Source organism: Lepidochelys kempii, chromosome 1, assembly GCF_965140265.1.
Source record: "Lepidochelys kempii isolate rLepKem1 chromosome 1, rLepKem1.hap2, whole genome shotgun sequence".
NCBI lineage: Eukaryota > Metazoa > Chordata > Testudines > Cheloniidae > Lepidochelys > Lepidochelys kempii.
The window spans coordinates 22,201,519-22,227,884 of record NC_133256.1 but is presented as its reverse complement, the minus strand read 5'-3'; the positions used below and the strand labels follow the sequence as shown (position 1 = coordinate 22,227,884).

The window sequence follows — 26,366 nt, the reverse complement described above, 5'->3', positions numbered from 1 at the left end:
ACTTCAGCACTCAAAGCCAGAGGAATTTGCCTGCCACACTCCCACGCATGGGGAGACTGACCTTTGGGTCATTGTCATGCAGGTATGTGATGCCATGAAAAAGATAATGTTGCACTAGGTTATAAAACTTGATGATGTTCAGGAGGTTATCATCCCTGCTTCCCTGTATCCTCTCTAAGCAGGCTTGGGAGACGCACCTTCACTGCTCCATTTTTGGGGCAGGGTGTGATAGGCTTCCAGCAGGGGGTCTCAAAGGGCCCCGTACAACCTGTCACAGGACTCAATGTGTGCAAAGCGTAGCAGCAGCAACTATTGCAGGAAGTAGCACATGACTGCTATTTATAGGGTCCCTGGGTTGGGACAGTGGGCAGGCCCAGGTCCCCCATTGGCACTGGCAGGGTGGCCAAAACCCCAAAAAGAGGAGAAGGCTTGTTTAGAGCCCCAAGTGAAGGGCAGGACTTAAAGGGTCTGCAGGGAGAAAGTCCTGGGAGCACTGCTCTCTACCGGGGCAGACACAGACTTAAAGCTATCCCAGAAGGGGCTGAGGACTGAGCCCAGAGAGCGAAACATGGTAACAAGGGCACAGGACAGATCCTGTTGGGCCTTTTATCTGGGAAGGGGTTCCTTCATGTGTTGAGGCTGTGCGTGACTTGGCCAGAGGGCTGAGCCACTGAAGACCTGCCTGACGACGGAGAAAGCCGACAGGGGGCATTGCGAGCACAGAGAGTGCAGTTTGCACCCAACTTACAGGAGGCATTCATGAGAGGTGAGTCCACCCTGTCACAGGTCCCCAGACTGTACTGGGGCAACTGATGGGACTCATGTGCCTATTATTTGTCATTCCCCCACTCCATCAGAATTTAGAATTCATAAACAGAAAAGGGTATTTCTTCATGGTGCTCCAAGGGCTTGTTGACCAGTGTGGCAGGATTAAGGACATAAATGCTAGCTGGTCTGGAAGGGTTCACAATGCAAAGATCTTTCAGAAATAAGGTCTCTTTAAATTAATAGAGAAATAACATTGTGGCCCCAGGAACTCTATGAACATTAGTGGGGTGGACATTACTCTGGCTACCCTGAGAGACCTGGCTCATCCTCTGCTTCCCCAGTTAGTGAAGCTATTCACAGGCTGCTTGGAGACAAGAAAGGAACTGTTTAACTACTGCCTTGGTAGTTGCAAAGGGGTAGTGGAGAGTACATCTGGCCATTTGAAAGGGAGCTGGAGCTGTTTGTGGAATAAATTGGAAGCAGTGGGAGTTGGGGGGAATCCTAAAGATTATAGCAGCATGTTGTATTTTGCACAATATTTGTGAAAGTAAGGGAGAAAGTCTTAGCAAAGGGTTCAAGGCTGAAGTGCGGAGACTTCCTCAGGAGTATGAGTAGATAGAAAGATGTCCAGTACAAAATGCAAACAGCTGGAACAACACTGTCAGTGATGCCGACTGCTCTTATTTTCAGTCTCCGGCCTGAAATTGCTGTTAACCCAGGGAAGGGAGGTTGGAAGTTCTTTGTGCAGTTCAGTGTTATTTATGAAGGTAGAAGTATAACATTGTGGCAATCCCTATTGTATCTTTTTTCAGAGTAGCAGCTGTGTTAGTCTGTATTCGCAAAAAGAAAAGGAGTACTTGTGGCACCGTAAAGACTATTTGTTAGTCTCTAAGGTGCCACAAGTACTCCTTTTCTTATTGCATCTTTTGTGCGTGTTTGTAAAACCTTATGAATTAGTACAAACTTTATTATTTTATGTGTAAAATGAATTGTCATCTTATGAAAAAAATTTTAAACATTTTTACTGTTAAACAATTATGTAACAGAGACAAACCTTCAGCTGAAATGAAAATGAAGCTGCTTTTAATTATGAAACAATATATTAAAAACTAGCTAACTACAAAGAACAACATGCAAAGTCGTTCTCTACCTCACATAAAGCGAGAACACTAACAAAACTTCTTTTCCTGTAATCACTGTCTCAATAAACTTTTGCATTTCACACAAAAGAATGTTTTCCTTATTCGACTCTCCCATAGTTGAGGGTGGAGTAGAGGATTCAGCTGCTGGGGCAAACAGGATCGAAGGGGGAGGGGCTACCATTCTCCAGGTAGGAGAGCTGAGGAAAGGAAAACAGGTACATGGTTACGTGCCTTATGTGGTATGGGCTGGAAAACGGTCAGTAATCAGAGCTTTAGCATGAGATGGAGTAGCCACCCTTTTAGAAAGGTCTTTGGGGGAACAAATGGACAGCATGGGCAGATGGAGCGAGCAGGAGATGGAGGTTTGGCCCTCAGACATGGAATGGCTTTTAGCTCACATCTGCCTACAATGGCTGCGACCATGGGGCAGCCAAAACAGAAGTTAGCATGGCAGAATAGTATAATAAATTAAAACTTAGATAGTAAGTTATTTTAAAAAATTACATGCCCAGGTTCCTGCTATAGTCCCAGTCTGGGTTGCTGCCTGGAACTGGGGTTGACTACAACAGGACAGGAACTGAACTTGCTGTCTACCTGTCTAGCATCAGGGTCCTGAGTCCCGAAGAGATCCTGTCTTCTTGTCTTCATGTTCATTCTCCAATGAATCTTGCTCTTCTTGCTGGACATCCTTGAGGAGAGCATGCGGGTGTAGAGAAGACAGGCAGCAGGCTCCACAAGCTTCCTGGGTGGGTGGTCATGTGGTTATGTAAAATGCTGTCCAACTCCTCAAAAAATTGACAGGTTACATGTCCCCTTTCAGATTTTTTTCCCTGTCATCCCTCATTTTAATGTAGGTGCTACTGAGCTGTTTGCTCTTTATGTGGCATTGTTCGGCATCCCAGTTGTGGCCCCTTGCAGACATCTACTTGGCAACATCCACAAAAAGGTTTTTATTCCGACAGCTGCCCACAAGAACTTCCTGCATCTACCCTTCTCTCCAGAAGGAGATGAGATTCAGGGTCTCAATGCAGCTCCAAGTGGCTGCTCAAGGCATGTGGTAGGGCTTCTGGAATATTATTTCAGCTACTGTGATAAATTGGAATCCAGGAGTGAATGGACAAAATCTGGCTGTGCACCTTGTAAACAGAGGAAGGAAGACCCAGTCAACTTGACCCCAGAGCAAGGAATGGCATAACAGTCACTCGCAAAGCAGTGTGGGATAGTCACTGGAAGATGGACATCATACCAAAAGGACTGAAGGTAAAAAATCCATTACAGTCTACATACCACACAGACTATGCTGACAGCTTGTGCCACACGCTCTCAAAGAAACTGCGGAACCACCTGATCAACATCCTCCACAGCAAAAGGGAAAGATTAAGAATGAGCTCTCAAAACTGGATACTCTCATAAAAAACCAACCTTCCACACAAACTTTCTCCTGGCTGGACTTTACAAAAACTAGACAAGCCATTTACAACACACACTTTGCTTCTCTACAAAAGAAAAAGGACATTAAACTACCTACACTACGACATGCCACAAGGGGCCACAGTAATGGTTCCCTTAACCCACCCAGCAATATTGTTAATCTATTCAACTATACTCTTAGCCCAGCAGAAGAATCTGTCCTAACTCGGGGCCTCTCCTTCTGCCCCTCCACCCCCATGAACGTGATACAGTTCTGTGGTGACCGAGAATCCTATTTTCGACATCTCCGACTCAAGGAATATTTCCAACACACCTCTGAACAACATACTAATCCACAGGGACCTTCCTACCAACACTCCAAAAAGAAGGATTCTGGGTGGACTCCTCCTGAAGGTCGAAACAACAGACAGGACTTCTACATAGAATGCTTCCGCCAACGTGCATGGGCTGAAATTGTGGAAAAGCAGCATCACTTACCCCATAACCTCAGCCGTGCAGAACACAATGCCATCCACAGCCTCAGAAACAACTCTGACACCATAATCAAAAAGGCTGATAAAGGAGGTGCTGTCGTCATCATGAATAGGACAGAATATGAAAAAGAGGCTGCTAGACAGCTCTCCAACACCACTTTCTACAAGCCATTACTCTCTGATCCCACTGAGGATTACCAAAAGAAACTACATCATTTGCTCAAGAAACTCCCTGAAAAAGCACAAGAACAAATCCGCACAGACACACCCCTGGATCCCCGACCTGGGGTATTCTATCTGCTACCCAAGATCCATTAACCTGGAAATCCTGGACGCCCCATCATCTCAGGCATTGGCACCCTGACAGCAGGATTGTCTGGCTATGTAGACGCCCTCCTCAGGCCCTACGCTATCAGAACTCCCAGCTATCTTCGAGACACCACTGACTTTCTGAGGAAATTACAATCCATCGGCGATCTTCCTGAAAACACCATCCTGGCCACTATGGATGCAGAGGCCCTCTTCACCAACATTCCACACAAAGATGGAGTACAAGACGTCAGGAACAGTATCCCTGATAATGTCACGGCAAACCTGGTAGCTGAACTTTGTGACTTTGTCCTCACCCATAACTATTTCACATTTGGGGACAATGTATACCTTCAAACCAGCGGCACTGCTCTGGGTACCCGCATGGCCCCACAGTATGCCAACATTTTTATGGCTGACTTAGAACAACGCTTCCTCAGCTCTCGTCCCCTAACGTCCCTACTCTACTTGCGCTATATTGATGACATCTTCATCATTTGGACCCATGGAAAAGAAGCCCTTGAGGAATTCCACCATGATTTCAACAATTTCCATCCCACCATCAACCTCAGCCTGGACCAGTCCACACAAGAGATCCACTTCCTGGACACTACGGTGCTAATAAACAATGGTCACATAAACACCACCCTATACCAGAAACCTACTGACCGCTATTCCTACCTACTTGCCTCCAGCTTTCACCCAGATCACACCACACGATCCATTGTCTACAGCCAAGCTCTATGATACAACCGCATTTGCTCCAACCCCTCAGGCAGAAACAAACACTTACAAGATCTCTATCAAGCATTCCTACAACTACAATACCCACCTGCTGAAGTCAAGAAACAGACTGACAGAGCCAGAAGAGTACCCAGAAATTACCTACTACAGGACAGGCCCAACAAAGAAAATAACAGAACGCCACAAGCCATCACCTTCAGCCCCCAACACATCATCAAGGATCTACAACCTATCCTGACGACCCATCACTCTCACAGATCTTGGAAGACAGGCCAGTCCTTGCTTACAGACAGCCCCCAACCTGAAGCAGATACTCACCGGCAACCACACACCACACAACAGAACCACTAACCCAGGAACCTATCCTTGCAACAAAGCCCGTTGCCAACTGTGTCCACATATCTATTCAGGGGACACCATCATAGGGCCTAATCACATCAGCCACACTATCAGAGGCTCGTTCACCTGCACATCTACCAATGTGATATATGCCATCATATGCCAGCAATGCCCCTCTGCCATGTACATTGGTCAAACTGGACAGTCTCTACGTAAAAGAATAAATGGACACAAATCAGATTTCAAGAATTATAACATTCATAAACCAGTCGGAGAAGACTTCAATCTCTCTGGTCACTCTATTACAGACCTAAAAGTCGCAATATTACAACAAAAAGACTTCAAAAACAGACTCCAACGAGAGACTGATGAATTGGAATTAATTTGCAAACTGGATACAATTAACTTAGGCTTGAATAGAGACGGGGAATGGATGGGTCATTACACAAAGTAAAACTATTTCCCCATGTTTACTCCCCCCCACTGTTCCTCAGACCTTCTTATCAACTGCTGGAAATGGCCCACCTTGATTATCACTACAAAAGGTTTTCTTCCCCCACCCCCACCCACACCCGCACCCCCCGCTCTCCTGCTGGTATTAGCTCATCTTAAGTGATCACTCTCCTTACAGTGTGTATGATAACACCCATTGTTTCATGTTCTCTGTGTATATAAATCTCCCCACTGTATTTTCCACTGAATGCATCCGACGAAGTGAGCTGTAGCTCATGAAAGCTTATACTCAAATAAATTTGTTAGTCTCTAAGGTGCCACAAGTACTCCTGTTCTTTTTGCGAATATGGACTAACACGGCTGCTACTCTGAAACCTGCCAAAGTAGTTCACAGCAGCATTGCATGCACACGAACAATAGACTGGACTAACTTGCTGAGTGGAAAACTTAGTTCATTTTGAAAGAGGACTCCAGGGTTTGCAATAAATGCAGAGTCAAGCATTTTCAGACCAGATTAATTTGATTTAGTCTGTCTTAAACTCCCCATGTAGACAAGCCCTCAGTTAGTGAAGTATTGCATTAAGAATGCTCTCAGTTTTAGAGAGGAAAAAAAGAAAGAGGTTTCTTAGCAGTAACTGTTCTTCTTCAAGGGATGAGTCTATTTTCACACTCATGGGACTCAATGAACCTCTGACACAGTGTTCCAGTCCCTTCTGGAAAGTAATGCCCACCGGGGCTCATATGAACCCCACCTCACCTCACTGCAAAAATACTGAGTCCTTGGGCTACAGAAGGGTAGTATGAGCCTTAATCTCTCCAGTTTCTTTCTCCTGAACTCTCAGAGTCCAGGGAGGCATAGAGAACTCTGAAGGAAAGGAGAAGGGTATAGGGAACACGCAGAGGTATCCCTTGAAGAACTACAGATACTGGTAAGTAACCACTTCTTCATGTGCCTGTGCTTACTGCCACTCAAGGGAGACCAGCAAACAATGCAGCCTTGACGGATGGTAGACTGAAGAATTCTCAATTAAACAATTATTATAGAACTGCCCTACCAAACACTGCATAAGAATGAGAAGCGCGATCCAACATATAGACAGTAGAAACCCGTTTATCCAACCCTCCATTATCTGGCTCTCCGTATTAACCACCGAACAACCAGTGCATACAGGCTCAGAAGTGGGTGATCTCTCCTGTGGCTGCTAGACAGTGCTTCAGCCTCGCACTTTCCCATTCTATAAATAATCCGAATTTTTGATTATCCTACCTAGCCCTGGTCCCATTTAAATCGGATAAATGGCGCTCTTCTGTATTGAACTCCCAAGTAGCTATTGTACAAATCTCTAAAATAGATATGTTTTTAAGCATACCATGGAGGCAGCCTCAGACATAGTTAGGGCTGTAGATTTGTCATGGCACTTTGTAATAAAAAAAATCATGGAATGGTCACGGTAAATTTAGTAAAAGTCACAGTTTTTGTGATTTTTGATAAACAATGCAGATACAAATGAGGAGGAGAGACCTGCGGGGGGGAGGGAACTTGCACCATACTCACCCAGAGTGGAGGCTCCTGCCCTGTGAAGCTGGGTCCCCCACTCTTGGTATTGCAACCTGGCACACAGGGTCACAGCTCCACTCAGGTCTGGCCTGGCCAGCCCTTCATCATGACCGGGGCATGAGGGTGGGGCAGCTGGGTCAAATTTGAGTGAGTGGAGGTGCAACCTGGTGTATGAGTCACAGCACCACTCTAATTGAGCCCTAAAGTGCTTTGCTGGATAAGGATGAACTTAAGCATGTGCTCAAATGCTTTTTCTGAATTTGGGTCTTAGACCACAATCCTGCTAACACAGGGGTGGCCAACCTGAGCCTGAGGAGGAGCCAGAATTTACCAATGTACATTGCCAAAGAGCCACAGTCATAGTCAGCAGCCCCCCATCAGCACCCCCACCCCACTCCCAGCGCCTCCCACCCACCGGCAGCCCCGCTGATCAGCGCCTCCCCCTCCCTCCCAATCAGCTGTTTCGTGGCATGCAGGAGGCTCGGGGGTGGGGGGAGGAGCGAGGGCACTGCAGGCTCAGGGGAGGGGGTGGGAAGGGGTGGAGTGGGGGCAGGGCCTGTGGCAGAGCCAGGGGTTGAGCAGTGAGCGCTTTAGTTGACGCCTTTAGCTCCAGCCCCGGAGCCGGTGCCTATAAAAGGAGCCGCATATTAACTTCTGAAGAGCCGCATGTGGCTTCGGAGCCACAGGTTGGCCACCCCTGTGCTAACACATATATAAATGTTTAATTTTACTAATGTGAATATTCCCATTAACATGTGTGTAAGTGTAGCAGGATCCAGGTCTTATGGCACAATTCTCTCAGTTCTGCTCAACAGATCTCAATTGCAATATTGCCTTTTACCTGAAACTGGAAATTCCCATAGAGGTAAATGGGAGATGTGCATCTAGTGTAACAGAGTTAAGATCCAAGAGGGAAATTGTGCACTGTAAGAAAAACAAAATAATCTCAGCAGGCAAAAATAAAAGTTAATTTCTCCCTCATTACTCTTCCTCTCATTTGCCATTCTTCAGCTTTGCACAGCATCTTTTTTAGAGCCCAGACAAGTGCCCTAATAGAAGACATAGGGATGTATAGTACACACATTTCTAATTCTGAGTAATTAATGAAAAGCCATCCCCTCTTACTACTATCGAAGCTTCCACGGCATGCATGCGATGAAGTGAGCTGTAGCTCACGAAAGCTTATGCTCAAATAAATGTGTTAGTCTCTAAGGTGCCACAAGTCCTCCTGTTCTTTTTGCATATAGGAAAACGTAAACCAATTGATACCATATGTCTTTCTGAATTGTTATTCCAGATGTATTCCTTGGAGTCACAAAATACAAGTTCCTGTTTCCTTTAAATAACATATTCTTAAAAAAGGCAAATGAACTAATTTTATTTTGCAGTAGAAACTAGCTTGTTAAAAGTGATAAAAGAATTATTCATAGTTTGTACATCAGAACTCTCATTAACCTACTTTCTTAATAAAATCTGTGGAAGTTAACTATTGCAAATTTGCGTCAATTAACTATTGACGCATAAAGTTGTGAAAAAGCTCGATGACACTAACTTTAGCATTATATGATTGATGTTTCTCTGTCCATAAGTAGCACACTTTCACTTTTTCATGTATTTGAAGAGTAATAAAAAAAATTCCTTCTTCATTAGCACAAAAGTAGTACAGCCACACAGAGAAGTAGTTTGATTTTATCAGGCAAACTGGATGGAATATTGAGTATGTCTGGAGATGATTTTTTAAAAATTAAAAATAACTCATGCTTAGTTGACCTTCACTTTGACATTAAGCTAAAACTAGGGGAAAAAATGATGCACAAGTTCTTTTTGAGAGAATATTTGTGTTACTGAATGTTAGCAGTGCTAACTGAAGTCTTCCAGTTAGCCACAATTTAGATATGGTGAAGGCAACCCAGCGGTAGCTTTCCCACATTGCCCTGCCAATGACCTCAACCTTGTTTGGCCATTTTCTCTGAGGGAGAGAAGTAATTAAGTTTCCTTGCTAAATCAGTCTTGACCCTGTCCTGAGCACAGACATCACTTAAGCTTAATTGTATGTGGTGTTGTGAACAGTAGCCCATTAGGAAGTCTGCTGAGACCAGTAAACTCATTTTTGTAACAGCTGCAGGGGACCTGATTTAAGTTCCTGTAACTGAAAGATCATTATTTTATTAATTCAGTCACCTCTGGAATGCATTTATTTTTCTTGTAGCAAATAGCACTGTTTCATAACTGTAGCTCACAAAAGCTTATGCTCAAATAAATTTGTTAGTCTCTAAGGTGCCACAAGTACTCCTTTTCTTTTTGCGAATACAGACTAACACGGCTGCTACTCTGCAACAAGGAATTAGTTTCCATAAAACTATAACTGACAGGTAGAGATTGGTTTCATGGTACACTGTAGGAGAACTGCACCAACACAGTTTGTTCATGCTGACATTCCTGCTGCTGGTAGATCAGCTCCTCAGCCATCATTACTATGTCATACTCTGACACAATAGTTGAAGAGGAACATTTTGTACCTTTACAGACCAAAATGAAAGAAACCAATTTAATTCTGCACAGATGTCAGAATGTACTGGTGCAGACAGTGATATAAAGCCAGATGTGTGCTCACAGAAACAGCAACTGCTTGCAAACCTACAATTTATTACATATGAAGATTGGGCCTCAGCATTTAAGCTACCTTCCCACTAAAACAGCTTGTTTTAAAATTATATAGGTGTTTAAATGTTTGAGGCCCAACTGTTCCTCGAAGCAAGATATATCCACACAGGGGAGGGAAACTTTATGTTTGGGCTCTCAGAGTTTCCCTGGAATTCTGTCTAGCAATCAAGGTTTGCCTCACTGCGGAACTGACCAAAGGTTCCTATTCCCTAAACCCATTGAGCTCTTTTAATCGATAGGACACTGTTGACAAGCCTATCCCAGCCCCATACACAGCTCTCATAGCTCTTTCTTTAAAAAAAAAAAAAAAAAATCTTTTAACTTGTAGGAGGATATATAATGCAGTAGTTCTCAACCTATTTACCATTGTGGGCCGCATATGCGGCTCTCTTTGTGTTACGTGGGCCACATCCACACAATATATATATTACCTATATGGCCCTGAGGATGTCACATGGGCTGTAGCTGTGTGCTGATTAGGCCACAAGAGGCTGAACCACTGATATAATGAATAAAGCAATATTCGCACGGTCAATTAACTTATCTACAAAAGGTCTGGAGTTTTGGAACTTTGATGCTACTTATCTGGCCACTCCTGGGACATGTATATTCACCAGTAGGTCTTGCAACCATACAGTTGGGAAAAGGATGCAGCGCTTTCCACAGATCCAAGATCCACTGGATCCCATACTTCTCCATCCACAGGAGGATATTGAAACCCTTGGCATCTAGTCAGTATTAATGTAAACAGCCTACCATATTGTACTATACTCTGATTTTGGACTTTTTTAAAGCAACCTTTATATGAAGAATATTTAAATACTACATTTTAGTAAAATATTACAACTTATCCAAGCATTCAGCCTAATAACAACGTTTACCATTACTTTAAAGTTAAACTCGATGTACCTGGTATATAACTACAAAACACAAGACAGAGTTTGAAAGATGTCCGTTAGAGCTCCTTGCACAGTCAATGCTGTAAAAATGTCATTTGCTACTTTCTATTGTAGCTGTCTATAACTCTTGTTTAAATCTCTCCTATTCCTGCTTTTCACCTGTTTAAATCACTCATCCATCTATCATCTAAAATTACTGATTAATGAGGAAAGCCATCCTAAACGTTAAGCATTAGTTTGCATGATTATTTTGTATATTTAATCCCAATTTTTTAATTCCAAATAGGAAACTACATAATGTATGCCCTCTATTCATAGAAAATAAAGGCAAGGATACATACATTTCAATGTTGTATTTAAATTTATGAAACCTGTTCACATACAGTAACATTTTAAAGTTATGAAAATGACACTGAGCATTTTTGGACAATAAATGGTTTGATGATGATAAATCCACTGGAGGTCTGATGCATGAACCAGAACCACAGATCAAAACTCACTTGGGGCAAATGAGAGGGGGAAGAAAATAAATACATTTAGATAGGGAGTGGTACAGTGTTTTCCTCTTATTCCTCTGGTCTCTTGATACAAAGGAAAAATCTTTGATGACAAGTCCAAAATTGTTCTTGGCTCTTCAGGTACTTGAGACCATCTTAGAATTTGTCTGTTGTCAGATTTTGATTTGTCCCATCAATGGGACTTTGAAGAAAGGTCATGAGCCAGTTCTAAATCTGCCATGGAAGTTACAAGAACTTTTTTCACAAGCATCAACTGGAGTAGAACTTTTCAGTTTTTACAGGACCAAAAAATAAGCTACAGGCACACAGAGAAAATGCCCTTCACACAAACACCTAAAACGTCACATATTTGTATGGGATAGGGGTTAATTACAAAGAAGGCCATTTTTTGAATCCCCTTCTTTGAACTTAGTCTTTTTTGGATTCAGGATCCATTATGACAGAAAACAAACTAATCCAGTGGAGGTAAGAGAGGCAGCTCCTGTGAAATCAAGGTCTCATAAATCTCAAAAACCATTTTATGGAAAGAGAAACCTTGATAGCACTATTCTAAGTATTAGTTGTAACAAACTAGCTCCTAACTAGGGAGGAAATGTCCCCAGGCAATAGTTGGCAAACAATGGAATCTGAGTGTATATGTACGTTGCAATTAAAAACCAGCGGCTTGCTCATGCCAAATGACCCGGGCTCGCGGGGCTCAGCCTAAGGGGCTGGTTAATTACAGAGTTGACATTCAGGGTCGAGATGGAGTCTGGGCTCTAGGACGCTACGAAATGGAGAGCCCAGGCTCCCACCCAAGCCCAAATGTTTATGCCACAATTAAACACCCTCACGAACCCAAGTTGGCTGGCACGGGCCAGCCACAGGTGTCTAGTTGCAATGTAGACATGCTCTGAAGGACCACAGGGAGTTCCAACTTGCAGCTTCAGTGGGTGGAAGAAACAGAGTGTGACTTCACTTCGTTTTATACACTAGTCAGAGCATTCCATGGCTTGTGAGAAAGACCATGCAGCCCATAATACTCAAAACACTCCACAAGCTTCTGCGCTTTGATGTAAGGTGAAGTCACATTCCCGGGGGAACTCAGGACAATACTTAAAGGAGCAAGTACAGAAATGCAGAATTAAGATTTTCATTCTATCTTTAGCACACCTAAATACATACAGGATTTTAACACTTCTCTGGTCTATGAATGGTACCAATTTGAAAAAGAAACACAAGCCAAGTTAGTCTGGGAGCATAATGTAGTAATATCTCATTCCATGGGTAAGTTAGTGATAGAAAGCTAAAGGAGGTGTCCTTTGATTTGTAAAAATCTACAGAATCATAATTTCAATGGTGTCTACAGGGTAACAGGGGACTCACTGACCCTCCTCCCGCCAGTTCCCAGCTCCAGGTGGAAAGGTTTATATAAAATTTCATCGGAAATCGGTCCAGTTTGCTAACATTCAAAAGCCCTTTCTCCCACAAACTTAGTGGTACCAAAAATGACAAACCTAGACAATTATAGGTATTTGAGAAACTGTTTAAAAATCAATTTTTTTAAATTATAGTTTAACACAGGCAAGTCAAATATTCAGACCTCAAAATTAAATTGTGGCCCTCAACTGACACTATTGTGTTATCGGTGAATGTTCAGAACATGATACCTGATTAACTTATTTAATGTTACAGATTACCATTGGAGTGCTTCAAGTTGATTTGCCATCAAAAAAGCAGCAGCTCAATGGTATTGATTATCAGTTTTGTTTATGTCAAAAGAGTTTTAATGAGGCACAGGTAAAGACATCAGCATCCAGCCAGAAATTACTGGAATCCATCTGCCAACAGTTTGCACATAGTTACATAACATAATTAATTACAAAACCCAAAGTAATTTATTACAAACTCCTTGTTTTTACTTTGGTCTTGGTCGTTTTTAGGCATCAATGGAGAGGCAAAGATACAGACTAGCAGCTGAATCTTTGGAGAATACCACCACGGAGGACCTGATTAAACACAATGCTCAATGCACCTTACATGCTGTAAGAAGTGCACCCATAAACTGAATTGGACAAGGTTGGAGAGAAGTACATTGAGCAAAAGGAAAAAACTGAAGACGCTGGGACAACGACCACCACTCCCAAGAGAAGGAGACGGGTGGTGGTGGTCGGGGACTCTCTCCACAGGGGGACTGAGTCATCTATCTGCTGCCCTGACCGGGAAAACCGAGAAGTCTGCTGCTTGCCAGGGGCAAAAATTCGCGATGTGATGAAGAGACTGCCGAGACTCATCAAGCCCTCGGATCCCTACCCCTTCCTGCTTCTCCACGTGGGCACCAATGATACTGCCAAGAATGACCTTGAGCGGATCACTGCAGACTACGTGGCTCTGGGAAGAAGGATAAAGGAGTTTGAGGCGCAAGTGGTCTTCTCGTCCATCCTCCCCGTGGAAGGAAAAGGCCAGGGCAGGGACCGTCGAATCGTGAAAGTCAACGAATGGCTACGCAGGTGGTGTTGGAGAGAAGGCTTTGGATTCTTTGACCATGGGATGGTGTTCCATGAAGGAGGAGTGCTGGGCACAGACGGGCTCCACCTAACGAAGAGAGGGAGGAGCATCTTTGTGAGCAGGCTGGCTAACCTAGTGAGGAGGGCTTTAAACTAGGTTCACCGGGGGAAGGAGACCAAAGCCCTGAGGTAAGTGAGAAAGCGGGATACCGGGAGGAAGCACAGGCAGGAACGTCTGTGAGGGGAGGGCTCCTGCCTCATACTGAGAATGAGGGGCGATCAGCAGGTTATCTCAAGTGCTTATATACGAATGCACAAAGCCTTGGAAACAAGCAGGGAGAATGGAAGTCCTGGTGACGTCAAGGAATTATGACGTGATTGGAATAACAGAGACTTGGTGGGATAACTCACATGACTGGAGTACTGTCATGGATGGTTATAAACTGTTCAGGAAGGACAGGCAGGGCAGAAAAGGTGGGGGAGTAGCACTGTATGTAAGGGAGTAGTACGACTGCTCAGAGCTCCGGTACGAAACTGTAGAAAAACCTGAGTGTCTCTGGATTAAGTTTAGAAGTGTGAGCAACAAGAGTGATGTAGTGGTGGGAGTCTGCTATAGACCACCGGACCAGGGGGATGAGGCTTTCTTCCGGCAACTGGCAGAAGCTACTAGATCGCACGCCCTGGTTCTCATGGGTGACTTTAATTTTCCTGATATCTGCTGGGAGAGCAATACAGCGGTGCATAGACAATCCAGGGAGCTTTTGAAAAGCGTAGGGGACAATTTCCTGGTGCAAGTGCTAGAGGAGCCAACTAGGGGGGGAGCTTTTCTTGACCTGCTGCTCACAAACAGGGAAGAATTAGCGGGGGAAGCAAAAGTGGACGGGAATCTGGGAGGCAGTGACCATGAGTTGGTTGAGTTCAGGATCCTGACACACGGAAGAAAGGGAAGCGGCAGGATACGGACCCTGGACTTCAGGAAAGCAGACTTCGACTCCCTCGGGGAACGGATGGGTAGGATCCCCTGGGGGACTAACATGAAGGGGAAAGGAGTCCAGGAGAGCTGGCTGTATTTCAAGGAATCCCTCTTGAGGTTACAGGGACAAACCATCCCGATGTGTCGAAAGAATAGTAAATATGGCAGGCGACCAGCTTGGCTTAACGGTGAAATCCTAGCAGATCTTAAACATAAAAAAGAAGCTCACAAGAAGTGGAAGGTTGGACATATGACCAGGGAAGAGTATAAAAATATTGCTCGGGCATGTAGGAATGAAATCAGGAGGGCCAAATCGCACCTGGAGCTGCAGCTAGCGAGAGATGTTAAAAGTAACAAGAAGGGTTTCTTCAGGTATGTTAGCAACAAGAAGAAAGCCAAGGAAAGTGTGGGCCCCTTACTGAATGAGGGAGGCAGCCTAGTGACAGAGGATGTGGAAAAAGCTAATGTGCTCAATGGTATTTTTGCCTCTGTCTTCTCTAACAAGGACAGCTCCCAGACTGCTGCGCTGGGCATCACAACATGGGGAGTAGATGGCCAGCCCTCTGTGGAGAAAGAGGTGGTTAGGGACTATTTAGAAAAGCTGGACGTGCACAAGTCCATGGGGCCGGACGAGTTGCATCCGAGAGTGCTACAGGAATTGGCGGCTGTGATTGCAGAGCCATTGGCCATTATCTTTGAAAACTCGCGGCGAACAGGGGAAGTCCCGCATGACTGGAAAAAGGCTAATGTAGTGCCAATCTTTAAAAAAGGGAAGAAGGAGGATCCTGGGAACTACAGGCCAGTCAGCCTCACCTCAGTCCCTGGAAAAATCATGGAGCAGGTCCTCAAGGAATCAATCCTGAAGCACTTACATGAGAGGAAAGTGATCAGGAACAGTCAGCATGGATTCAACAAGGGAAGGTCATGCCTGACTAATCTAATCGCCTTCTATGATGAGATTACTGGTTCTGTGGATGAAAGGAAAGCAGTGGATGTATTGTTTCTTGACTTTAGCAAAGCTTTTGACACGGTCTCCCACAGTATTCTTGTCAGCAAGTTAAAGAAGTATGGGCTGGATGAATGCACTATAAGGTGGGTAGAAAGTTGGCTAGATTGTCAAGCTCAACGGGTAGTGATCAATGGCTCCATGTCTAGTTGGCAGCCGGTGTCAAGTGGAGTGCCCCAGGGGTCGGTCCTGGGGCCGGTTTTGTTCAATATCTTCATAAATGATCTGGAGGATGGTGTGGATTGCACTCTCAGCAAATTTGCGGATGATACTAAACTGGGAGGAGTGGTAGATACGCTGGAGGGGAGGGATAGGATACAGAAAGACCTAGACAAATTGGAGGATTGGGCCAAAAGAAATCTGATGAGGTTCAATAAGGATAAGTGCAGGGTCCTGCACTTAGGACGGAAGAACCCAATGCACAGCTACAGACTAGGGACCAAATGGCTAGGCAGCAGTTCTGCGGAAAAGGACCTAGGGGTGACAGTGGACGAGAAGCTGGATATGAGTCAGCAGTGTGCCCTTGTTGCCAAGAAGGCCAATGGCATTTTGGGATGTATAAGTAGGGGCATAGCCAGCAGATCGAGGGACGTGATCGTCCCCCTCTATTCGACATTGGTGAGGCCTCATCTGGAGTACTGTGTCCAGTTTTGGGCCCCACACTACAAGAAGGATGTGGATAAATTGGAGAGAGTCCAGCGAAGGGCAACAAAAATGATTAGGGGTCTGGAACACATGACTTATGAGGAGAGGCTGAGGGAACTGGGATTGTTTAGTGTGCAGAAGAGAAGAATGAGGGGGGATTTGATAGCTGCTTTCAACTACCTGAGAGGTGGTTCCAGAGAGGATGGTTCTAGACTATTCTCAGTGGTAGAAGAGGACAGGACAAGGAGTAATGGTCTCAGGTTGCAGTGGGGGAGGTTTAGGTTGGATATTAGGAAAAACTTTTTCACTAGGAGGGTGGTGAAACACTGGAATGCGTTACCTAGGGAGGTGGTAGAATCTCCTTCCTTAGAAGTTTTTAAGGTCAGGCTTGACAAAGCCCTGGCTGGGATGATTTAATTGGGGATTGGTCCTGCTTTGAGCAGGGGATTGGACTAGATGACCTCCTGAGGTCCCTTCCAACCCTGATATTCTATGATTCTATGATTCTATGAAATGCCAGCTATGGGAGACTCATCTTACACTAGGCCAATGGTGCCCAAACTTTTCTGGTCACACCTTCCCTTATTAGCAATGGAATCTGCCCATGCCTCCCCCAGCCCCCACCCCCATTACTGCACAGCCAAGACTTCCTCAGCAGCGGAGCTTGTGCTGAAGGTGGAGCTAGGGCTAGAGGCAGAGCTGACCTGGGGGTGGAGAGTGAATGAGGGCAGAGCTGCGCTGGGAGAGGAGCAGAGGGCGGAGTGGAGCTGCAGCTGGGGGCAGAGCAGGGGATGGAGTGGAGCTGTGGCTGGGGCCGGAGCTGGGCAGGTGGCAGAGCAGGGGGCGGAGTGGAGCTGCGGCTGAACACGGAGCTGATCTTGGGGCAGAGTGGGGCTGGATGGCACTCCCTCCCCGTCCCCTGTGGGGGCTGGCCAGGCCCCCCACTGCATGCCTCCCCAAATGTTTCTCCAAGCCCCCTGCGGGGCAGGCCCCACAGTTTGGGGACTACTGCACTAGGTCCTATGGAATGTGTTCCGAGAATAACAGCTGCTTCTTCCATAGTAAGCTGGAAGCCTAAAGACATCCAGTAAGTACAGTTTCAATAAGTGAGACAGGTGAGAAACGATATGAAGCAGTCACTCTTAGCGAGATTGTTGCACGGAAGGTAAGGTTAAGTGGGTGCCCTGACCCAAAAGATGCCCATGCACGCAATGTTGAGTATCACATCAAGTACTACACCAAGGACATATGTAAAGTGTTGTGTCAAAAGGTAAAAGCAACAGAAACATTGATTTTACTACTGCAAACAGCGATTGAGCTGGAGTTCATAAATTGCCTAGCAATTTCTCAACTGGATTGGAAAGTGCTGGCACAAGGATGTCAGCCATGGGGTCCTTGGGTTCAACCACTTCCTCTGCCTGCAATCCCAGGTTGCGGGCAATCCTGGTGGGCCCCGTGGTTAACTGGAGGAGGACCTGAGGTTGAAGCTGTTGCCACCGCCTCGTCAGGGGATGAAGATGAGGAGGTCAGAGGTAGAACGGGGTCCTCCTGGCCCTCCAGCTCCCTGACCTCCCCCTGGTCAGAGTCTGGGGCCTCAGTGGTGACCATAGCTCTGGTGGTAGTAGTCTGGCCTTGCAATGGGTCTTGCCTCGGAGTCGTCTCGGTGACAACCTGAGCCAGCAGTGGGGCTTGTGCCAAAGTTGCCTCAGATCCCCGGGGTGTAGGCTGGTTCTTGGCTGACTGGGATGGTTGGTGCTCAGAGGCCACTGAGCAGGAGCCCCTGGAGAAAGACCCCTGGGCCTGATGGTAAGCCCAGGGGGTCCAAAAGGGCCATTGTGCCGGAGGCTGCCACTGTGGGCGCCATGCCAATGATACTTCCCTCTGTCACCTGTCAGATCTATGTCGGCTGCGACAGGAATAGATGGAGTCACCGTCTGAGTCTGATAAGATGGATCTCTACCATGATGACCACGGTGGAGCCAAAGGGTACTGCACCGGGGACTGGTACCGAGCTGATGATGTGGGGGACCGGTGTCAAGGTGCCCGTGTCAGGAATCCGGTGCCAGAGACAGGTGCCGGTTCTCTCTAGGAGCTGGGGATCGATGCCTCAGCGTGCTCGATGCCGGGGAAGAAGAGTGATGTCTTGCTGCTGTCAGGGAACCCCCCACAGAATCCGGTGCTGGAGCGGTGCCTAGGGGAATGGTGCCAGGCAGGAGAGGGTGACCACCGCCTCACGGCCGACTTGCCTCTTGATGGAGCTGGTTGCAGCGGTGCCGGAGGCTTTCCTCTGACCATCAGGGACTGAGGAGCCGTCATGGCAATTAAATCTCTGGCGGCTTCAAAAAGCATCTGGGCTGGGGAGCAGCTCTAACTCCTATACCTGGCACTGCCCCTCCGGGGAGCCGCTGGGTGCCGGACTCAACAGTCCCTTCAGATGGCGCTGGCTCTTGCTGCTTGGGCGCCGGGTGCTCCTTCAAGGGATGCATCGGTGCAGCACCTCCTGGTCCCACTGTTTTCGGCACCGGGGAACATCCCCGTCTGTTTTTCGATGCCGCTTGCACACCACCGAGGACTACGAGTGGTGCCAGCTTGTCTCCTCGGCATGCAGTGCTGGAAAGTGCCCATGCCGAGGGTCTCTTATACTACAGTTTTTCTTCGGCACCGTTTCAAGTACAGATGCCGGAGCACTCCGTATGGACGCGCTCGGTGCCGGGTCATGGCGCTCCACAGTAGACTGGGGACAGAGAGCGCATTCCATGAGCAACTAAGTCTGAAATCTCGCTCCTTTTTTGGTCTAGTGCAGAAAGCCCTGAAGAACTTGCACCTTTCTGTCTGGTGCGCCTCCCCCACACATGAGTTGTGAGGGTCACCCGTTGGCATTGGCTTACGGCAGGTTCCGCAAGGTTTAAAGCCTTGGGCTTATGGCATACCCTGCTCCCAAACCTCACTATATACACTGCTAAGAATAACTACAACTAAACTAACTGCGCTAAAAAAGAACACTAAGGGAAGCACTTGCTAGGCAAGCCATTACCATTCCAACAACCATCACTGGAGGTAAAAGGAACTTTAAGGAATATTACCAGAAAGAAGAGACTCCATAGTTCTGAAAGTCTTCAATACAAAATAATTGACACCGCGAACGTCTCCGATATCACAATGAAGAAACTACTGTCTCATACTCGCACAAAAGATAAGTTAACCACACACTTTGTACAAAAAATGCTCCAGCATTGTGGGAAGAATTGTGTTATTGCATGGTGTAATGGAGCTGCTGCCCTCACACTGTTCAGTGGAGTTTCTTTGTAGCTGTCAAGAGGAAGATGATACTGAGATTACTCTGAGTTTTTGCACAAGACACACATGTTCTAGTGCTGTCTGGGAGACACTATGCCAGACTTCTGCAAGATTCTGTGTTTGTACTGCCTGCTGGAGAACAGAATTACTGTATAACCCTCAGAGATGTGTTCCTATCACCCAGACCATTAAAAGCCACTGGACTGTCAGGTGTCCATGCCCTTTCAGGATGTGACCTCCTGATCGTTTGGCTGGAAAGACCAAATTATCTTATTGGAAGGCATTTGATTCAGCCTCTGAAGACTCTCTCTTCACTCTGAAGATGTGAAGAGACAGACACTGATGAAGTTACAGATGCACTGGAGGCATTCATATACTGAGTTTACCATTGGAAGACCAACGTTATGACACTTGCAGAGCTAAGATAGTGGATGTTTTCCAAGAAGCAGACAAACTGAGAAAAATTGCCATTAACAAGGGGTGTATTTATATTTGCTATCAAGAGGGCAAATTACAAAGCAATAGAATGGCTCTGGGATAATTGAGCACATCCAAAACTGCCCTCTCCTATAGGGCATGGATGGGTCTTGGATGATGGACTGATCACATCAGTTATGTGTGAAACACCACACATTCCTGAATCAATCCTTCAGCTAATCAAATGCTTGTGTGCAAAGACCAGATGCTCACCACCTTGCAAATATTTGGCCAGCAGCCTGCCTTGTATGGAGATATGCAAGTGCAGCACAGATGAGGATCAGTGTGACAATGTGTCTAACAGTGGTGCCCTAGACGGAGATGACAATGAGGACAACTTTGATGAATAAATGTTTTCAGTCCTACATGTCAAGGCTAATTTCCCCAGGACTACAGATCAATGTCTTTTTTTATGTAAGAAAAGCATCCTTGTGTGAAAGTATAACAACAAAATCAAACATTTTCTTGAATATATAGATACATATTTGTTTTAGGTTTGTCATGTTTGGTACCATTGTGTTTGTGGGAGAAAGGGCTTTTGCATGACACCCAACTCAACCCATGATGAAACTGTATTATCAAAATTTCTACCAATCGTAGAACCTGGAGCTGGGAGTCTGGGATGGGGGGGGGGGTGCAGGGAGCGAGTCCCCCCTGCCATGATGTAGAGGGGACACCACTGAAATTATGATTCTGTAGATTTTTACTAATCAAATGTCACCTCCCGTACCTTTTTACCATTAACTTGCCCATAAAATTACACATGCTCTCAGACGAAGTACTATTGGGTAACATCCTTCTGCCTAAAGCTATAGTCCTGCTAATGCAAACAAATAATCTACTCTGAAGATTATCTTGTTTCTGGTAGAATGACAGACTTAGAGAGTTGCCAGACCCTACCCTTGGAGGCCTAACCTATCTCATCTAGCCCTAGCTGACCTATGGATGAAACAAGCAACAATGAAATAACTTATCTTGAGCAAGAAAAAACTCAGTTCTTTATAAGCCTTCAGAGAATAAAAGGAGTTTCTCCTTATAGTTTTTAGGTTTAAAACAAAAGGACAGTAAATTCATCCCTTACACTTAGTAAGAATACCTTGTGTCATTGAACTCCAATTTGTTATTCAAGATAGCACAGTGAACTAAGGCTGCTATTCTGCAGCAATTCCACACATGAAGCCACTCTGGAATCAGACCCTCCTAACTGAGTTGTTTCAATGGAGAAATAAAAACAGTACAAAACTGCTTTTAAGGCTAAAAAGGAAAACTTAAAAAGGGTATACAGAAGATATTTAATTTCTAATTACAAAGACTTTATGCTTTCATCCTTGTCCCTATGGAATGTTCATCCAAATCACAAAATCACCACACGACAGCATCAGATTCAAAATTGGCTTTCTCTGAAAATATAGATGAATATGACGCACTCCTATATTTACTTGAAGATAAAACTGAAGAGTGAAACCAAAGTTGCTTGCCATTTTTTAACTATATTTTTCAGAGGGATGGACAATTGAGTACTATATGTTCGAAAGTTTGTCTCTCTCATCAAGAGAAGCTGGTCCAATAAAAGATATTACCTCACCCATCTTGTCTCTTTAATATAATATCTGTTTTGAGCGGTTGACTCTTAGTTGCTCCTTTTCTTCTATTTTAATTTTATTTCTATAGTTTTAAACTAAATCCTACCCTCAGACACACTTCACTAACAATTGTATGCTTCTATCTGTGGACACAATTTAGGTATTTGTGCATCATGATACCATTTGTTTTAGAGCAGGTGTTTCTATATATTCAAGTGCTAGTCATTTACTAAATGTATTTTATTTTTAATGAGTAGTCAAATAATTTAAAAAATTTCTTATAAACTATTTCAACAAAGCAAAGTTAATTCAAAAACTTAATCCCCAATTCTACATTTCTTGCACACCCAAAAATTCCTTTGAAGTTGGCACAAAGTATACTGAGAACTGAATAGATTTTCTGGTTTCCATTAGATTCTTCTATACATTTGTTGTTGTTTTATGTTCTGTCTGTATTTGTCACATATGGTTTTGGCTATGCCAAAGTGTAATAAATTCTGGAACATACTAGCACAGCGTCAGAAAATGTCAAGGAGGAGAAGACAATTTTTAAAAGTTAAGGTAAAAGTATTTCTCTGCTGACTTCCTCCCAGAATCTCTTTAGTAGAGGCAACTAGCAAATACACCTGAGTTTAACTCAATTTTCACTTTACCTTTGCATTTCATCTTTACAGATCAAGGGGAGATATTAGCATGCCATTTTGTAATAAAATTTAGAGAAAGGAATCACCTAGCCACTACCCTGTATTCATGTAGATCCCTCCCTAAAACTCACTTTTGTGATGCCTCCAGTATATTCCCTCATTCTTTATCTACTTTTTTAACTTAAAAACATATTACAGAACCACAAAGAGGTGCACATGCATAAGAAGTCACCATTCTCCCCTACTGTTCATGCTCTCCAATCATATCAAGTCTACCAGTCAAATAATAAACAATTTGGAATGAGCTAAGTATTTTTATAGCAATCAGGGCATCTTTGGACACTACGAAACAAATAACTTCAGCCAAAATGTGTTAACAAAACAGGCAGAAAAGTTCCTAGCACTCAACTGAAGCTTCAAAACCAATTCACTCTCCTCCTTCATGGCTGAAACTGACCAATCACTTAAAATGGATAATCCAAGAGAGATTGAGACCAAAGATCCAATAATAGTGGAGTGGCAAATGACAGCTTTCTAGTATTCGGCAGCCACAGTCTTCTTAGCTCAGAAGAGGCACTCAGTCATTTGTACACTGGAGTAGCTGAGCTTAGGAACCACTCTTAATGACAGAGGAATCAGAAGACACATACGTTGAGCAATAAAGTTAGCTTCAGAAGATGAATGTTCTGCTCCCTTCCTCCCCAAGGAAAGTACATTTACATTTTTTTAATAGGAAATTAAAAAAATTGAGCACTTTATCCCTGGAAAGCTATTATAATCTGCCTCTCCAATGCAAGCTTTTTATTTTCAGTAACATACCATTTCCTGACAGGATTTCTTATTCTGATCTCCCTGATAAAGTTGACAAAGCATACAGAGCTTCTGTAAATAAGCTACCTTTGCATTGCTATTCATTCTGGTTTAGCAAAGAAATCTTCCAGCTACAAACCATATTTAGAAATACCTCTGACGTATAACAATCCTAAAGTTTAAAGATGAACAGTAGAGTAGTTTTATTTTTATGTTTTTGTATTTCCCCTTTACTGCTCCTTCATGACGACGTATGAAGGACAGCCTCGATGTTTTTATTGTTTCCTGCCTTTCCCATGCCCCAAAAAAGGCTCCTCTAAAAGCATTCCGTTAGGGGACTCTCCATCTGCATGTGTATGTGCTTGCTCCTAAGCTGGTATCAGAATTTACAAGGGTTTCAGAACACTAGTCTGGGGATGCTTATATTGAAATAAAATCCTTTAAGAGCAAAATAAAAATGAAGGCACAGATCATGCCCCTTAGATCCATGCATGGAGGTGACCTTCCCTATAAGAAAAGGGAACTCCACTGTTTTTGTAGGCAACTATCTTTCTTTGTATTTCTGCACAGAAACTCCCTTTTTTAAGAGGGGAGAAAAGAAGGTGGATATGCACCCTGAAACCCACAGATTAAGCATTTAGTTTATAAGATTTATGTAAATACAAGAAAACATCATCCCCATAAATTAACACGCAACAAAGCATTCAGACAAAAAGGACAGAAACCAGAGATGTCAGAGCAATCCGTGAGAGCAGAACTTTTGAACCCCTGATAATAATGACATCTTTGTGATATGAAAGCAAAGGGGTTAGGGGATCAGATGTCTGGTATCACATCACCATTTGCTCTGTAATGTGCCTGTAAGTGATTAGGCCTGGCATGCCCTTGAGCTGAAATCATAGGAAACAAAATGTGCCCAAAACAACATTAATTAAATCAGAATCAGCTTTAGAAGACTCGCATTGATTTTTCAATCTAAAACGGTGCAGTTTATGAAGCCTTCTGGCACTCATTCATGCACTATAGACATCACATTTCGAGTCTAACATAATATGAACAGAAGAATCATTATGCTGCAAAAGTTAAATAATATGGTACAATAATTCTATAGCATTTAGAATAAATTCCTCTGTACAGAAAAATGCCTTGTTATTGAAAGGAACTTTTCAAAGACATTGTTCTTTTTATGGTACACAAGCTAAAAATATTTTATTAGTGTTTTGTATTTAATGGTTTCTCTTATATGGGTCTCAAGGCAGGCAGTTAAACTGGAATGAAGACTTTACTAAAAGCTGTTGATGTAAATAGAAGGGAATACTGTACATTTAATTGAATTATATAGTTTAACTGATCTACGGTTCTAGGTCCCACTCTGCTGAGAGACATGGAGAAAGACAGAGGGAAAAACAGTGGAAAGGACCTTGAATCTACAAAGCCACTGCAGCATTGCCCCCTCCTTCTCCTTAGCACCACGCGACTGGGGTTCCATGGTTCTGGGGTGAGGTAGAGAAAAAAGAGTATGCACAACAATCTCTCCAGTTGGAAAACTTTAACCTAAGATTGTTCAAATTAGCATTATATTATTATATTTACCTTTAAAACCCTTCTGAGAGTTATAATAATAATCTTGAATCTAACCCCAATAGCATGGAATTTCTCAATATTAATGCAAAGATGATAAAAATGCATAGAGGAGAAATTCAAATTGTATTGGATACCAGCGAACTTTTGGAGTACGTAAGAGTCTATATGAACGAACTGGCTCCACCCAGACAGGTGGCACAGAAAATTAACAAGGTTTGGGGGAAGTTAAATAAAGTATGGGACTTTCTGGTAGGGCAAAGACATCTGCTAGGGGTGACTGCAATACTAAGGTATTTCTCTATCCAGTAAAGGATAACGATGGTATTTACGGATGTACTGGAGCAAGGACGGGTTGAAATCACAAAGATAAATTAAGGAAAAGTAATAAAATGTCAGAAAAGTAAGTTATTAAAATAGAAACCATGGCTAAATTATGTGTCTACAGACACACACACACATACACACAAATATAAGCAAAAACATGTGAACTAGACTGTTTGACCATGGAAGCTTAAAATAACAGGCATTACAGAAATATGATGGAATGACAAAAATAAATGAGATACTAGAATCACAGAATCATAGAATATCAGGGTTGGAAGGGACCTCAGGAGGTCATCTAGTCCAACTTCCTACTCAAAGCAGGACCATTTCCCCAACTAAATCATCCCAGCCAGGGCTTTGTCAAGCCTGACTTTAAAAACCTCTAATCTCCCGGAGCATTTCAACAGTCACTAACACCGTCTTGGTCAGGTGGTCGGTAATATATCCCCACTGCTATGTTCTTATTATTAGAGTATGGAATTACTATGCATAGAGATTCTATGGAATAGCTTGGTTTATTTAAGATTTTTACTTCATTTGATTCTACTCTCTCTTTCCCATATAGTACCACTCCCCCACCAGCATGACCTGTTCTGTCCTTCCGATATATTTTGTAACCTGGTATTACTATGTCCTATTGATTATCCTCATTTCACCAAGTTTCTGTGATGCCTATTATATCAATATCCTCATTTAATATGAGGCACTCTAGTTCACCCATATTATTTAGACTTCTAGCATTTGTATATAAACACTTTAAAAGCTTGTCACTTTTTAGCTGTCTGCCATTACATGATGCAATTGAACGGGACTCTTTCTCATTTGACTGTTTCTGATCAGATCCTACCTGTATTTTATCATCTTCTATCCTCTGCTCCTCACTAGGACATAGAAAATCTTCATTAATAGATCCACCCCTAATGGATGTCTCTATCCGAACCATGTGCTCCACCACACCTGTCAGCTTTCCCCCAGCCCATAGTTTAAAAACTGCTCTACGACCTTTTTAATTTTAAGTGCCAGCCATCTGGTTCTATTTTGGTTTAGGTGGAGCCCATCCTTCTTGTTTAGGCTCCCTCTTTCCCAAAAGTTTCCCCAATTCCTAATAAATCTAAACCCCTCCTTCCTACACCATTGTCTCATCCACGCATTGAGATCCTACAGTTCTGCCCGTCTAACTGGCCCTGCACGTGGAACTGGAAGCATTTCTGAGAATACTACCATGGAGGTCCTGGACTT

At 44.0% G+C, this 26,366-nt stretch overlaps 1 protein-coding gene and 1 long non-coding RNA gene across 5 annotated transcripts in view; both read right to left on the bottom strand.

The window, feature by feature from the left end:
* Positions 1–26,366, bottom strand: part of TMEM135 (transmembrane protein 135) — a 383,037-nt gene that overhangs the window by 177,551 nt on the left and 179,120 nt on the right. The gene's annotated exons all lie outside the window — the stretch shown is intronic.
* LOC140900399 (uncharacterized) lies at positions 1,693–5,354 on the bottom strand. The gene is made up of 2 exons (XR_012155624.1): positions 2,505–5,354; positions 1,693–2,107 (listed from the first exon to the last, which is right to left on the bottom strand). It is a non-coding gene; the product is annotated as an uncharacterized lncRNA (long non-coding RNA).